Below are 17,117 nucleotides of genomic sequence, written 5' to 3'. Positions count from 1 at the left end.
AGTACAGGGGAAAAAATAGAACTACACTTTCAGTAATAACTTTTGATTGAATGAATGGCTACTTTATAAACTTTCATTACTATGATTTGGTCTGAGGGAAATAGCAGCTTGTCAGAATTTTTCCAATGGAAAATTTAATCAACAGAAAATGACGCATTAGGAGAATGAAAAGGCTATCAGCACCGTCCTGCTGGAACTCCACAGCTCTGCCAGCCTTTCTAACCCTTTGACGGCCTGGGTTTTCAGGGTCCTGCCCCCTGTTTCCTTGGGCTGCTGGTGGGATTGTTGGGGTAAGCTGTGCTGGAAGCTTTCACAGAGCCTGCAAAAGCTCTAAAGAGCTTTTTGACCATCTTCGTGCAAAGTGTGATGTTCAGTCATCTCCAGGCCACGAAGACCAGCACTCCTAAATGAACAGCACCATCCTCTGTGGGGCTTTGCTAAACCATGTTAAACTTGAAGGCTGTCCAAAATCAAGTTGGTTTTATGCACAATGCTGTTTTGTTGCTTTCTTAGCCCAGTGGCACTTGGCTGCACTCAGTCTGTATTTATGCTGTCTATATGTAGGACAGAAGTGGTTTTATTAGGAAATTCATCAGCACAGTGTCATTTTCGGTAGAGATATGACTTCGAAATAGTATTGAAACATCACCATAACTCCACAGTCTTCTAGTTGTATCACTACAATTTAAAACTTTTCCAATAATAATATATAGTACTAGTCAAGATCTATTTTCTTTATGCAATATTTTAATCAATAGAGGTTTGCTTTCTCGATAGAGATGCCTGGTTGCAAGGTAGGTTTTTGATGATCACATTTTACCCCTCTGATTCAACAACCCTCTCTTCCCCCTCTCCTCTTTCTTTCTTTCTTTCTTTCTAGAAAGCAGAAAATGCAAAGCTAAATCAGATTCCTCGTCTTTCCATTTCCTGTAGTTTGAGCAAAGTGGAAAACATGTTCAATGAAAAATTAAATTCAAACCGTAGGAAGTTGCTGGTATTCCCCCAACTAAAAGTGGCCTTGTAACATACATTGGTAGAACATAGGAGTGATACCTATGTACCTGCTGGGTTTTCATCTTCGGTTGTCTCTTTGCAGTTCTACCAGGTTTTATTCTGCCTGTTCTTTCTTTTTGCATTTCATCCCAGGCTCAGTCATCTTGGTTTCAATTTTTTTGTAGGATTTTCTCCTTTTTTTTCTCCAGTGTTTCTTCTAGTTGAAAACTCAGATTTGAAATTAATCTTTTTCCCCCACAATGTTTAAGCCTTTTGAAGGAACCCTTCCACATCTGACCCCAATCCTAAATTTTCCTAGGAATTTCCTGGTAGCCTATCTTTCATTTAAGTTGCTAAATGTCGTCTTTTCCCTTCTGTTGTACTGGCATTTTTTTCCCAATTATCCATCAGTTTCAGTAGTTCTGTGCTTTTGAGATGAACAGTAACAACTTCAGCTAACATGCTGTATTAAATCATTTATTCTGCAACCCTAATCAGGAGACTCTTAGTCTACAAACTCAGAAGGAACATACAAGTCATATATAAATATAACCAAGGCTTGGAAGTTTAGGTTTAGCGTGCTTTTGACCTTAGAAATGTGGCTCTAAATACGTAATAATATAGGGTCATGCAGATAACTATACCATTTAAGAAATTTTTCTAACCAACGTATCGCAGAATCTACAGCACAAGTGGTTATCACAGCACACTCCAAACAGCAGCTCTAGAACTATGTGTGTCATAGGATAGTCGTGTTTTCTGTCCACATTCAGTGTGCTTTTTAAAATTACACGTTACCTAATAGCTTCTCCATTACTTGAACTGAGAATTGGTTTAACTGTTTATATTAATCTTGAACTGTACAGAGTTCCCACTGCAGCAAAGCAACGCACTCAAATGCATTGGGAATAAAACGCTACGGTTTAGGTGGCAGGTTGTTCCATCTTAGTGTATGTCACCTGTGTGTCAGCCAGCTGTGTATTGCTGTGGCTGCAGGTATAAATTCCACACTTAGATACTTCTGATGATATAAATTCCACACTTATATACCTCTAATGAGGCCTGTGTCACCCCAGGAGAAGTATAATGTGACATGAGTGTGTCTTAGCTTGAATTCTGTTTGGCTGCCTAGAATATTCTGTAACAAAATCTTTCTTGTCTCTGGCAAGAAACCCTAATCAAGGGGACATGCAAATCTGGTCAGTGAATTGAAGGAAGCCTGACTTTGGCTATCGTTCCGAGCACAGAGGGCAGCTGCTCTGCTGCTATAAGCTGAAGCTGCTCAGCTGAAGTAAAATATTTAAGACACTCATTATGTAGTTGCTCACCTGTTGGGTACATGACCCTCTCAATCACTGCCTGCCTTTATCTGCTGCTCTGATTCAAACAGCGGGTGAGATCCTGCATGCTCACAGCTGGAGCTGAGCTCTTCATGCACCTATTGCATATGTATCAGTGAATGATGCTGCTGTTTGCTTTTAGCTATGGAATTTACTAACTTGCATGGGAAAATAGCGCTGTACCCTAGTTCTACTGTCCTATAAAGAAGTCAGTTATTTTATTGACTCCCACTTTTAATAGAAATTGCATATTGCATCCTAAATAAAATAACATTTGCTATTAAGACTTAAAACTTGTAACCAGGCCAAATACAGAAAAATGTAGTTTGCCCCTCAACAGTTTTATCTGCTTATAGATCTGAGAGAGATACAAACCAATTTCTTCGTATGTTTTTCATAAGTCCCTGTAAAATGTGACTAACCTTTTGAGGATATCATTCTGATGCTGATGACAGAGGGATAATATGTGCCAGTGGGATATTGCAAATCCAGTTCAAATCTCTCCTAACAGGCCAGGAACTGACCGTACCACATAGCAGATTAATGTCTTAATCAGTGGCCTCTAAACCTTTCTTCTGTGACTATCTGTTGCATCATGTCAACAAAAATCCTGAAAGATCTCTTTTGATTTTCATTTTGGAACAAAACTAAATTTCCACGTTCACATAGTTGACAAAAAACCTCTCTTATTTTCCACCCACGCCTTGCAGTAAGAGCACAAGCAGTACTTTCCTGATCAATATATTTATTTTCAAGAGCAGTTTTGACATTCAGAAGTAGCTGAAACAGAGCTGTACTTTAGCACTTCCCAAGACACCCCTGTCAGGTTAGGATTTGGGGAGGAGATCAGGAGCTGCGTATGACTGTTGCTAAACTTAAATTGAGCAGAAACAAGGAACATTTCCAAGTGTGCCATCGTTGAAATTTTCACATCGATAAACTAAAGGCATGTGAAAACAGGGTAATGATGCCAAAAAACACAAAAGACAAAGTTACAGCTCTAGCATATATGTCTGCCCAGGCCACGGGGCATCTTTGGCAACCCGCACATAGTTTAACCTTCTGTATGTTAGGTGACAAGGTCTCTGCTGCAATTGTGAGATACTTCTAGTGATACAGAAATGTTCTTCACAGAGGCAGCTCCATTCATCCTGCTCTTCTGAAGTGCTGCAGCAGTACAAATAAAACAGATAGAAGGACACATAGAAGAGGAAGAAAAGTTGGAACTATATCCCATATCCACTTGCACTATCAGGCTTCTCATAAGAGGTTTCACTCTGGTTTGTTTTTGAGAGTCCCTGCTTGTGCAGTGCTTGATAACGGTGTGCCTGAGACCCCTGTCACTGAGGACAAAGCTCTTTCAGCAGGAACAGCTGGAACCAGAACACTATTGCTCATCTTTCCCAAAAGCATTTCCTGCTTTTGAACCGTAGGATTTAAACCCATCCTTCAGACACTTGGAAAAAACTTCACTGGTCTTTGATGAGCGTATCTTCAGGTACTAGAAGGATTCTTACTGTGGAGTGGGTTTAGGGTCATTTAAAAATCTACAGCCTGGGGGCTGCAATTGATGGGACTGAAGCAGAGATCAACACAGCTCACACGGATGAATCTCCTGTGTGTGAGCTCATTCCTAAATCCTCATCCTGCTTGGAAACACGCTCTGCTATTAGGCTTGGAGGAAGTATAATCTCCATACAGTGATCAAAAAGCCTGTGTTTCAAAGTGTCCTTGTGGTGCCCTGTCAGTGATGCTGTAATTCAGAGCATCCATGTGGACAGCAGCTGGCACGGACGGAGCTGGGAGTCGTCAGAGTCATGAGCACAGGGCAGGAAAGCGGGGCTGGAGCTAAGGCAGGTAGGGTGAGGATGGGCAGAGCAAATCATAGCCCAGCAGGGCACCAGGCAGCCCTGGAGCATGGCTGCTCCTTTCATGACCTGCTGCTAGGGGGACAGAGCCCCAGCAGCTCTCTGGCAGCCTCACATTAGCCTTAGAACAAAGACTGATTGCTGTGGGCTAGCAGTTGTCTCAGTTTCTCCAGTGTCCTTGTGTAATTAGTGGTTAGGGAAGCGAGGATGCCTTTTACGTGATGAAGCTTTACCAGCGATACGCACACAACTCCCAAGTCAGGTGAAACCGACACACTTGCAAAAAGCACTTGTGCTCCTTGGGACACCTTTCCTATCCCATCCCTGGGCAAAGTCTCACAACCCTCCAACTATCATACCCCATGTCAGAGATATTTCCATGGGAGAGAAAATCTCCATCCTGATGTCTCCTGAAACACACGCAGCAGCTTTTGCTGATAAACCCTTCCCTTTAAAACAAGTCTTCAGAAAGTTTAGTTGGTTAGTTTTCAACTTGGGCTTTTTCAAGGAGATGTCTTCCTTTCTGGAAAGCCCTGGCTACTTTTCAGGGCAGGGTCCCTGTGTGTGTCGGCAGCTCTTGCATACAGGACTTTGATAACCTATGCACTTCTCCTTTGAAAACATATACTCCATCCCTTTCTCACCTCCTACATCAATTTTCTTTGTGACAGAATGACACCCGGCCACTTTTTGTTCTTATCCTGGCCTTTTCTTCTTTCAAAGGATGTGGAGTTTCCCCCTTTTTCATTCTTTGTGTGCACATCTCATTCATTGGTCTTTGTTTTTGTGTTTGATGATTTATTGATAAATAGAACGTGTCCTGTTTCTCTATACAATCTTGATCCTCAACCAAAACACCACAAAGCTAAATAAAAATCCAAGCCCCAAAAAGTAAACCCAGAAGATAGAAGCAGGTAATAAAAATGGAGACTGTTTTAATAATAATAATAGTAATTCTTTTTCTAAATGCTAACTATTGCCACATGCATTTTTATGAGGCTTTTCTAAAACCAATGTACTGCAACTTTGACCATGAGGATAAGGTACTAAATAATTTCTGTTTCAATTATGAATGACGGGAACTTTCTTTTCTGTTGGCCTGAATGTAGACAGATGAATATTCACACTATATATATATATATATTACTTTTTCTGCTGTTTAATTAAGGGATGATCACTGTCATAAACTGCAACTTTTCAGTCAGATTCAAATCTTTACAAAAAATTAAAAGCTTTTCACAGCAATAAAAATGGTGAAATATCCAAGCTTTCAAATGAGACCCTCTGTGCAAGCTCTGTAATAAACACACCTTCAACACATTCTGACCTCTTCATTTTTCATTGCAAAGATTAATAATAGGTAGCTTAGCAACGATGCTGTATTGTCAGCACATGTTAGAGACTTGGCAGCATTCAAGGTCGATCTGCAATAAGCTTAGATTGAATGCCATTAGCTAGATGCCACTTTGCCTCTGGAGTTTATTGCTAAATTTTTATTCCAGGAGGGAAAGAAAATACTGTGCTGACACTGTTAATATTTGGACCACAGCAAAAAGGTCTGGATCACTTACATGAGTCATGTATTGAAAAAAAAAAAACTGTAATAAATTACATTTTAACCATTTGTAAACTGCATCTATTATCATTTATTGTTAAGTCTAGAGGTAATTTCTGCATGGAGTAGTCATTAAACTGCATACAGTTCCGAATGTAATCGTTTATGTTTTTGACTTGTGAGAACCAGGGTTCAGCTAACGACTCTGAACCTAGAAAATCAGGTATGTTTGATGATTTTCTGGCCCACTTCTATCAGAAATTGACTCCTCTGATTAATCAAGATCCACAAAATTGTGGTAGTGCCTACAATAGGGATGATGTACCTATAGCCAAAACTTTTAAACTCGAAATCCCTCTTTAAGCCACTCTTAAGTGCGCTGAAGGACCCATTGGATAAAATCTGTAAGTGGGCTTTGGGGCAGTGATGGATTTTGCTGAAAAGGGGCAACTGTTACATTCTGCTTATAGAACAGTTCTTAGAACTGCAAAGGTGCTGAACACAGAAAAAAGCCGATCAGCGCACCTTCATGGCAGCACATGAGATGCAATCACTTAAGTACATGCTTGATAAGCGATCTTCCCCTTCATGAGGTTTGATTAAGCCAGCGGTAAACTTCTGTTGACTTTTGAGGGAGGGCAGAGGGATTTCACCCCCAAACTGATCAACTAAGTCTGAAAAACTATCAACAATCTGGAAAGATACATGGCTTGAACCTCTGGATATTTACATGTTGCCAGTCACGAAGCTTTAAACCTTGCCGTGACCCATCATACATGCAAAGCTGCACAATTCAAGGATAGTTTTCAAAACTCTAAATAACACAAGACAAAGGGTTGGAAATTTCTTTCTGAAGCCTGAAGCTTTAAAACGCCGTAACATTTAACATCTGTCTCTTGACTAATCTCTGCTCAGTGATGGCATGAATTCAGTCATTTCCTATGGCTTTGGATAAACTGCAATTGCACATTCATTTTTTATTGCTGCATAGCAGTTAATATTGTATATCTCTGAGCCAGCATTTCCATTTCCCCCAGTGCCTATTTTTTAGCTTGGGTTCCACACATGAGCTGCACCGTGGCTCACTACCTGTATTTGCAGCCGTGGATGCTGAGAACAGCAAACATGCTCTGCAGCAAGTTTTGGAGCAACCACACACCAACAGAATTGACCCGGGGGTCTTTAAGATAACGGGTGTTACTTAATTTCCTTAAACTCACTCAGTTACTTCATTAATAGGTAGAATCTAAAGAATCAGGGAGGGATCTGTGGGAGGCTTCCCAGTTGTTAAACTCCGTTTTTTGAAGTTGTCATGAAGAAAACAAAGTAGCAGAAATAGAATGGTTTGACATGGTGAAGGGAATGCAGATAGCCACGTATTCCCTTGCAATTTGCATGTTTCCAGTGTAGGGAACCATTTAGTAGTTGAAAAAATGAAGAGTAATGACAGTCAAAAAGTAAGAAAACACTCAGATCATTTAGTGTTCCTGTTATCACATGGTTAATAGCATGGCTGAATTTTCTTTCCCTTGCAAATATTTATACTCAGTAAAATGTCATTTCTTGTGCCTGTGATTAGAGAAAATGCAATTATAAATCCAGATCTAATGCATAATCTTCTAATAAAGTCAGCTTTTCCCCCTGTTCCTATACTACAGCCATCCTGTAATTTATTTCTCATTACGTTATGGCATCACTAGTTAGGAGTAAAGCATTCAGAAGTAAATCAACAGACCTGAGAAGAATTTTTAATAATTATTCTTTAAAAAGACACAGAAATTGAAATTGTTGAATCAGAGTTATGCTTCTTTTCTATGATTTCTATTCCAGAATTTTTTAGAGATGAAACTCCCCACTTTTTTTTCTTTACAGCTATTAATTTGTAGCCTGGGTAGTATGTCCCAAGTGCATTTATCATAAATTGGTTATCTGAAATCGTTATCACCAAAGGAAATCAAATCAAAGTTTATCCTAGCTATTCATGTTATATTTCATATTGTATATTCCCTGTAGACTTGATTATGAGTTTTGAAGTCTCTTTCTTGAAAAGAAATAGCTTTTGCTGCTTGGCAGTCTATCTAGCTTTCCTCTTTTGGAATCAGACACACAGTAGCAGTTCTTCACTCTTCATGTGGTGTTCAATATATTATGTAGAGGGGAAAAAAAATCAAAATCAACCAACAGGCGAACTACTGCCTCCTTTGCTTAGCCTTCACACACAGCAGTCCCTGCTTAGGAACACAGTGTAGAGTGGGACTTGGCTTTGGTCCCATTTATTGATGCTTTGTGGCAGGATCCTCCATCAAATCTTAAAAAGGCCCATGAAATGTAGGATACTCTGAACGGAATTCCTTGGTTCTGCCCCAGCAGAATCGTCTCTGTTGAATTTCTGCAGATTGTTCTCGTTTGGATGCACAACCAAGTTCACAAGAGAACCTGTGCTGTTTGGGGGATTCTAGAAGACAACCCCCACAATGGCCAACAGGTCATAGGGGACCCTTCACAACTGACTCCAGAGTAGTCAACGTAATTACTTATGTTATCCTCACTGAGTAAATGTACGTAGAATGTAGAAGAAACTATTATCTAAAATACTTTTCAAATTGGTACACGAATGTGTCTCCAGACTCACGTACATATAGGGAAAAGTTGAAAAGCTTCTTTCGGATTTGCAGAAAGGACTGCATTTCTGGTTTTAATTACCACACTGGACCTGTACATTCCTTTTCTGAGGAGATCATGAAGCCAGCATCTGAGAGTGGCACACCACCATTGCAACAAAATTAAGTTTTCAAGATGATTACAGATGGGCTGCAAGGCCATGTTCACCACTGATGAGGTGGGGACTGTGCTATTTATGGCTCAGCTGCAAATTAAATCTGGGGAGGGATTTCAGGCCAGATGAACAGAGGAGTAATGACAGGGAGCGGAGCTGCCAAATTCAGGAGGAACCAGTCCCGAGGGAGGAACCTGTGGGGAGACAGGAATAAGTAAATGAAGGAGGAGTGATCCGAGCTGCACATCAGGAAAACAAGAAACGTTTGGCACATCGCTGTCAGGGCTGATTTAAGCGCTAAAGCTGCCTTTAAGGCTGCTTTAAGGAAAGGGCTGATTTAAGCTGCTGAAGCCACCAAAGGGCCTTCACAGCAGCCTCTAATCCTTTGAAATCACATTCTGATCGTCTGTGCAGCGTTGGCCAACTTTGTTGTCTTAAAATACCTGTTGTACCCCCTGCTGCTCTGTTGTTTGCTTTATGCTTAGGTTTTGCAGAGTGAGGCCCCTCGTTCTTTCAAGGGAGGTACCCTGGTGCCAAGGGGTCTAGGGCTTCTGCACCAAGGGGGTCCCACTGCCAGCATTATCCCGGTAGAAATTATTCAATGAGAAGATGTTGAAAAATTACCCCTCTTTAGACTGATCCTTTCTCAAATGGTATTTCATTTGTTCAATTTATTTTTATTAGAGCTTTCTTTTTGTGTAGTTATTTGGTAGCATATATGTTTACTTTAGAAATTTAAGCTTGTTATATTCATTTCTAAGAGAAAATATGTGAGGAAAACCTGAATTCATATGCTTTTGTGTTTTGTAATGCACATTTTGCACCTCTCTGAAGGAATATATTCAACATGTCTTGCTCAGTTTTGCTTTTGCTTTAGTCCCTTGGGTCTTAATATCTTATTAACACATAGTCTCAGGAAATCAATGAGGATACACAGGGCCGCACACCTTTAGGTCGTTAGTTCTACTCTTGTGCAGATTGACAGTGCTGAAAAGAGATTGCCCCTATAAAGAATATTTAGTGCCCCTTTGCGTGTGGATTATATTGGCATCATCTGCCTTGGCTGTGAGAGATCCCAAGTGTCTTCCCCACAGAACCCAGGAGGCTGGATCACTTGTTGCTTGTTATTTAAACCGGCAAAACAGTGAATAACCTGGAGGTTTGGTACAAGTAAAATAAAATGCTGAACAATATATGTAATGGTAATAATAACATAACAAATGCAGGGCTGATGGTGAAGAGGAGTAATAAAAAATAGAATAAATAGGCAGTTAGCTTCATAACCACACAAACTATTCTGCATTATTAGTATGTTGCTTTTCCCACTGTGTTGTGATAGCAATAGCAAACTAATAGTGATGCATATTATGAAAATAACACATTGCAGAATGAACATCTGCTTTCAATTAAACAGGTGTATGGGAAATTCAGCATATTCATAAGCATAATTAAAGATTGTTATTACCAGGAAGTATAGAGATACTTTAGTAATTAAATATAGTTGAAAAAATACTGCACTTTTTCTTTATAAACTATAAACTTATCAGTTGTCAAACTGATCATTTTAAGGAGTACATGATTAATATAAACAACATTTGGGAGTGGAGATAGCCTATCTTTAAAATGCACCCCTATTTATTATTTTGAATTTTTGATTAATGACTTAAAGTCATTGATATTTTCCGTGCCTTGCTGGAGATAACATTAAAAGCTTTATTACTGGAAAGTGGTGAGTTATCTCCCTCCTCAACTACCAAAGGGTCAAAAGTTCAGCATCCACAGATGGAGACACCTGAAAGTAGTTTTCACATTAGCAAATGTTGACCTTTTGCTTATGTGTCTCCCTAAAGGCATTTGAGTGAAGAATTCCAACATGAGACAGATACTGCCTAGGGATTATGGAGTAAAATGTCAGAAGTGCCTGAAAAACTTACAGCTAGTGAATCTGGGTTTGCCGAGTGAAGTGGAGACAACCAAGGAGTCATCATTCCCCAGAAGAGTAAACTTGTGGGGTTGGTGGCAAGAGTTGCAAGCTGATACGGTAATGGTTGGTACGGGTAATCAAAGCCAGGTCAAGGTAAGAGTAAATAGGTGGTTACAAGCAGTTGGTTTACAAGTTGAGTTAACAAGAAAAAGGTCAACAGCCCCTCCAAGTGACTTTGCTTTTAGTAGAGCTTTGCCAAATATCACGTCAACTGGCAGAACACCACATGCAAGTCAGAGTGAAGCTCTGACAACTGTTGTGTGGGGACACCTCATCAGTCTCTTGGGCTTTCTGTTACGTGTTCCCTCCTCCCTCCTGTGGTTGACCTACTTGTTTAAATACTGAAATAAGTACTGGTTTTGTCTGCTTTTTCACTCATGAAAGAAGACGCTCAGGGGGTGTCTCATATCCAGGCTGGAGAGCCAGATTCAGTCAGAATCTGAAACAAGATGTAAATACGTGTTGTTATTTCATAAAATTGTGGCAGCTTTCCTTGACTTGCCTACACCTGTTGGTACCGGGGGGGGGGGGGAAGAGGAATTATTGAGACAGTGTTATTTCATAATTTTTCTCATCTGTTGCTAATAGTTTAATTGATCACTTTACTGCAGTTAGTAGGCGAGCCGCTTGCATACATTCCTCTGTGGTTTCTGCCCCAGTCATCATCTTCAGCTGCATAAATTGGCTAACTTGAAAACTGCTGATACAGACCTGTCATGGTCTTTTCCTTAGCCTTATAAATTATGTTTTCCAGGTGAAGGACATTGTGTTAATGGGCATTCTGTACGTGCCTGCTTCACTTCAGACTGTGCCGTCTGAGAGATGTGAAGGCAAAGTGAACTTCATCCCGCTGAGCACAAAGCAGGCAGAAAGATAACAACTACATCTGAGGAGCCCTACAGAATGAATGGAAAGTTAATGTAGATCTTCATCACAGACCTGTACCCAGGCCTCTTTGTTTATACCTTTCTTACCAAGGAATGAGCAGAGAAAATGCTATCATTAATTTTCAAATTAAATGAGCCTTAATATTAGCTTCTTTAGCTACTTCTGCAGCAGGGTCATCTGCATGGTTCATAAGGCTGAGCTTTTGAAACACTGCATGGGGTGCTGAGCCAGGTAGCACTTTAGTTGAGTAGTAAAAATCAAGCAGTAAGCTCCATCTTATGCCTGGACATGAATGCAGGGAGAACTATATTAAGCTAATGTATTTATAAAGGTCTATACTTCATCTAGTTCTTCTCTCTTCTTCCCCCAGTTTTCTATAACGTGTCCATGTAGAATCTTTGCATGTGTTTTCAAACTTAACTATTTCTCTTCTATTGTGTAGTTTCATTTTCCTTCCCTCTTACACATACCGTGTAAATCTGTGGTACTCGACCAGGTTGAAAATGGACTTTTCATCCCATGGGCATACCCTTTTAATTTAAAAACCATACGAAATGTGAAAGGGTTGATGGAAGCAGAGTTTAAATTTCACAAGACATTTTGATTTCAGAGTCTCAAATTTTGTTTCACATCAGTTACTTCAGTGTTTCCGGTGGATGCTGTAGCACGGCTGGCGCAGTGGAAGTGAAATGCTTTGGTAATTTCCCATACAGAAGATTGAGGACTCTTGATATATTATTACACGTTTTGATTTTTATAAATCAACATTACTTGGCGGAACAGAGATCTGTAGGAAAGCTTTCAACTACTTCTGGTGTTTACCTGGAATAAAGAGGTTTGATTGCATTTTCAGTCAAACCCACAGCCCAAGTAACCCAGCTGAGTTACTGTACGTACTTCAGAGTTGCTTCAGACTCTCACAAGCTCATGTGCAATGAAATCTAATCCAATAAATCTATTCATGATTTTTTTCCTGTATCCTTTCACCACTATGATACAGTCATCTTCAATGGACATACAAATTACTGGGTTCATACAGTTTACAATTACTTTTTCTTTTAAGTAATTAATTGGCACTTGCAATAGCTGAATTTAGCTAGTTTATCATGAAGCTTGAGTTGAACCTAGGTATTTTTTCTATTATTCTGGCTTCTTTGTACAAAGGCTTTGACTGAAGACTGCTTCAAACTATTATCAGCTACTCAAAAAATCTGTGTTCTCTGCCACTGCCCCACAGAGAGCACAGAATATTGAAGTTTGGAGTTATTGTTAGAAGTCACTGGTGAATGAGATTCAAGTCAAGTTGGAAAGTGAACAGAGCTCATTTTTAATATCTTAAAAAAGAACTAGTCGAATTGTAAATACATGAAGTAGTATATGCTGAAATGACTTTTCCTCCTATTGATCTATAGCCAATTTATGAAGTGCTTTGAAGTAGAATAGTTAGAAAAAATAAGAGGGTTTTGGTCATTTGGAAAGATCTATCAGAGGCACAGCTTTTGCATTTCTTAGCATCAGCATTTGGGCTTATTGGGAAACCCACCTGTTTTTCCAGTAATCTCATGTAAAGAAGTGTCTGAAAACCTTTGTATAATGCATGAGTGATGTCATACTTGAGTTTTGAGTTCGGCAGAACTAATTCAGACACTTTTGTGATGGGGGTTTGCAGAGTTTTTATTTCTTTCTTCATACTGTCACCACAAGTGACATAAATTTGAAAGAGAGAGGAGTTTTAATTTCTGTTCTTATTTTCACAGCAGTGTGAATGTTCATCACACTTCATAGAATGACCAAAAGATTACATGCTAACTCTTACTTGCAAAGCTTTTAATTTGGAGCAACTTCAAGGGAGTTAGTCCAGACTTAAATATTATAAGTGGAAACAAGAAAATTTGACTCAGTATGGGTTTGATTCCGATTTCAGCTGTGATTGTCGACATTGTACTTCTTATTTGATTCAAAACCCTGGGTTAAGTGCATGAGCTGTGTAGCAATGTCCTTTTCAGATGGAAATTATTGCAGGACCATTTAAATAAAGTCTTAATCAGGTGCCATACAAATTTCTGATTAAGGTTTTTAAATAACAAACTTGAAGTTAAAACCAGCAGGGCATAAGAAATGCCGAGAGTGGTGAATACAAAATCATTAATCTGAACCACTTTTAATTTCTACTTGGAATTTGTTAGTGGAGTGGTTAATTAAATTGTGATCCTGCTTTCGAAAAAGTATCTGCTGTGAATGTACGCTCATTTTTTGCTAATCAGAAATGTTAGGCAATAGTACTCATGGAAACAACTTATGTAATCTTTGAATACAGCATAAAAAATCTCATGGAAAACATTTGCTTTCCCAAATGTAGCAAGATGACAAAGAACATCAGGATGAAAGTCCTAACACATGGCACACCAACAGTAACTGAAGGCTGAACGTGGCGGGTCAGGGCTGAGCAGTGTTCTTCCGTATCCTTGTAACTCCGTAGGGCTCCTGTTTGCAGTGGTATAAGCAGAGATAATGGAGATTCGGTGGAGTGATGCTGGTGGAAAAGCAGAGCAAACAAGGTCAGAATTAGGACCATGAGTTTTCTTGTGTTGCCTTTCTGTTTGCCACTGGGGTTTGCTTCTGTTCTCAATACATTTTGTAGAAGAAGCCATCACATTGGTGTACTTGTTGGATGCTAGAGACACCCAAAGCAATGCTCTGTATTTTGGGCAGGGTCTCCTGTACTTTCAATGCAGGGTACACTCAGGCATAACTCGGCTGCAGTTTTATTACCACTAAGGAAAAAAGCTGCAGATCACCCAGGCCGGTGGGGTTAGTTTTGCTGAGGCTACCTGTATAAATCACATCGAAGGTGGTAAAGCTGCTTCTTCAGGATGAAAATAGGCTTGCCTTGAGGCATCATCTCAAGGAGATTTGGGATTCTGTGAAGCTTGTCAGTCATCTAAAGAGATGTTAATAATCTTTGGTGTTATAAACATCCATGGGGATATAGATAAAAAGCCTCTAAGTTCCTATGTGAACTGCCTCTGTGCTGGGTTCTGGAAAGCCTTCTCCTGTGCTTTCCTGCTACTCTTTTCAAGACTCTTCCACACACGCTTACTTAGTCTGGGGGTGGATTCTGTCCCGTGCTAGTTTGACTGGCTCTTGTAAATCACTGGAGTTGGAAGAGTGCTGTTGTTGTTTGCAAAAGGTGAGGTATCCCACAGCCGTCATGGGATGTTTGTGCTGGCAGAAACCGTCTCTTCCCCACCGATCTTCTGGCTGTGCAATGATGCAGCCAGAATCAGTGATAGATCAGCAGCATCTCCAGAGGATCACAGCCTCACAGACACAATGCCTTTCTCAATGCCTTTCTGCAGGTTTGGGGTTGTTTTGGTTTTTTTTTTCCCTAAGCTGAGACTAAGCAGAGGAGTAGCAAATGGAAAACTCAACTGGCTTTAACAGAATGAGAGTTTAAAAAAAAGGGAGAAGGGATCCCCCAGGTAGAACTAGTAGCTCACTGCGAGAAAGCCTAGCCCTGCAAGTCTTGCACTGCACAACTTCATTCAATGGGAGCGTTGGCAGCTCTGGACTAGTTGCCTTTTCCCTGTGTTCAGTACATGTGTGTACCCGGAGTTTTAAGCATATATTTGGATCCGGCTCTTTTTAACAAAGCGGTTTTGTACATGTTAGAATTCTAGTAATTTGAGCCTTCCTGTGAGGCACCTACTGCTACAATTTCAATTTAGTTAAAAAAGGCTGAGAAAGCTCAGCCCATCTCAGGGGGCTCCTGACTATTTCTTTTACAGGAATGTCCCTGTAGCAGGAATTAGGGGATTTCTTAGACTCTCCGTGCAGCAGAGCTCAAACAGGCAGCTAAGAATTAAGATCCTCATATAGGTATTTTTACATATTCATTAATTTAAGGGAACAAGTTCTTTACAGCCAATAAACACAGGGTATGCACAATGAATATTACATTGCTTAAAAGGAAAAACAACACAACATCTTCTGTGTGTGATTGGAGTATCCCCAGTGCTTGCTCTCCAATTAAGTGAAAAAACACAGAAAACTAGAAAATATATAAAAAGAGTATCTCTGTAGTCACATCCAGGATATTGGTACAAGCAACTAACAATAATTTTTGGCTCACAAAAGAGTATTGTGAGAACTAACTCATATCCGTAAAAATGCTTTTAGTTCTGGGATGAAAGGCCCTGCACAATTGTAAAGCATTTTAATATTTTGAACCAATCTGGTAAAATTTCTTTTGCTATAGTCCCCTTCCTTTTGCTGGAATTATATTCACCAGAAGACAGAAATATCAATAAGGATATTAAGGACATTTTCTCTTGTTATATATGAGGGAAGTCATTGCTGCTTGTAACTAAAAATAACCTGTACTTGTGAAATGCACTTCTCCATCCTGACAAACACCCGAATTGTTGAAAATTGATGAGTTTTGACCTGCAAAGGTTAAAGATTAACAAAGGTCTGTAGGTTCATGGCAAGACAAGTGATAGTGGTGCCTTTCAGTGGCACCTCCCTGTCGTCCACTAAAATCTGTGTATAAAATCACTTGCAAATCTAGGACTAGGAGTACTGACCTGTGTAGAGCTTAATGCATAGATGTAGGGCTTCTAGAGCACACTGAGAAGCCATTTTTGGTATTTGAAGCTGAACAGAAAGAGCCTCTGACTTTTTATTCATTCTGTGCACTCCTTACAGGGGAGAGTGATTAACTTTACTGATTAATTAGTGAGCCAAAAGACAAGGGGCACAGAAGGGAAGGGAAATGGAGAGGGGAAGAAAAGTTCTTATGCATATACAGCAAAGGGATCCAGAAAGCTTATTCCAGACTCAACTTCAAGCTCAAAACATTATTTTTATTTATATTTAAGGACTTTGCTGGATTTTCCATTGTGCTGTAATTTACTCTTCCGAATGCTTTAAGCACAGGAATTGACAATGTTAATGTTTTGCTTCCAGACGAACGATCCATCATGGATAGCCTGTGTAGTGGAGCTGTGCAAGGAGTATGTTGTGCACAGGGTGGGAGAGCGTGCTGAAAATCACAGTGATTGGAGAGGAAGATATTAATGTGAAAAAGAAAGAAGGGGAGGGTTGGAAGTAAAGTGTGACAGAGGACATGTATCTCTACCTGTGTTCCGATTTCAAGGTGCCAGGAAAAATCATTAATTAGGGAGTTGAGCTAGAAGTCTTTACTGCAAGTGGTTACAGCCAACAGCCCTTGTCTGTGAGCACCGGTTGTCACTTATTTGACATGTAACTATTAATCCTCAGTAACAAGTATCAATAAACCATTTCCCTAGAGAAAGCAGTGAGTCTGAACCATGCAGGAGCTGAAGAAATCTCGTTTGATAAGCCAGATGATGCCCTGGAACAGGGGAGACTTGACAAGGCAGGTCACTGGACGCAGTGAGAAGACATGGTATCTGGTGGGGTTGATGTGACAAAAACCCACCTTACTGAGCATTAGTTGGAGTCTGGAAAGGGAAGGAAATGATCCCGTGGGTTTATCTGCGCTGGTAGATGCGCTGAATGCACAGGTGTAAGAATGGCTTCAACTGAGGCTCTACATTAATGACACAGAGTCCTTTCCCCAAGTGCTTAATTTAGTTTCCGGGGGAGATGGGGGTATTTCTGGTTAATTAAAAGTTAAGACAGTACTTGAAATCAGTTAAAACACAATGATTTTAGGTTTTTTATGAGA

This window comes from Falco biarmicus, chromosome 1, assembly GCF_023638135.1.
Source record: "Falco biarmicus isolate bFalBia1 chromosome 1, bFalBia1.pri, whole genome shotgun sequence".
Taxonomy (NCBI): Eukaryota; Metazoa; Chordata; class Aves; order Falconiformes; family Falconidae; genus Falco; species Falco biarmicus.
The sequence above is the reverse complement of the archived record's forward strand: the minus strand, read 5'-3'. Positions refer to the sequence as shown.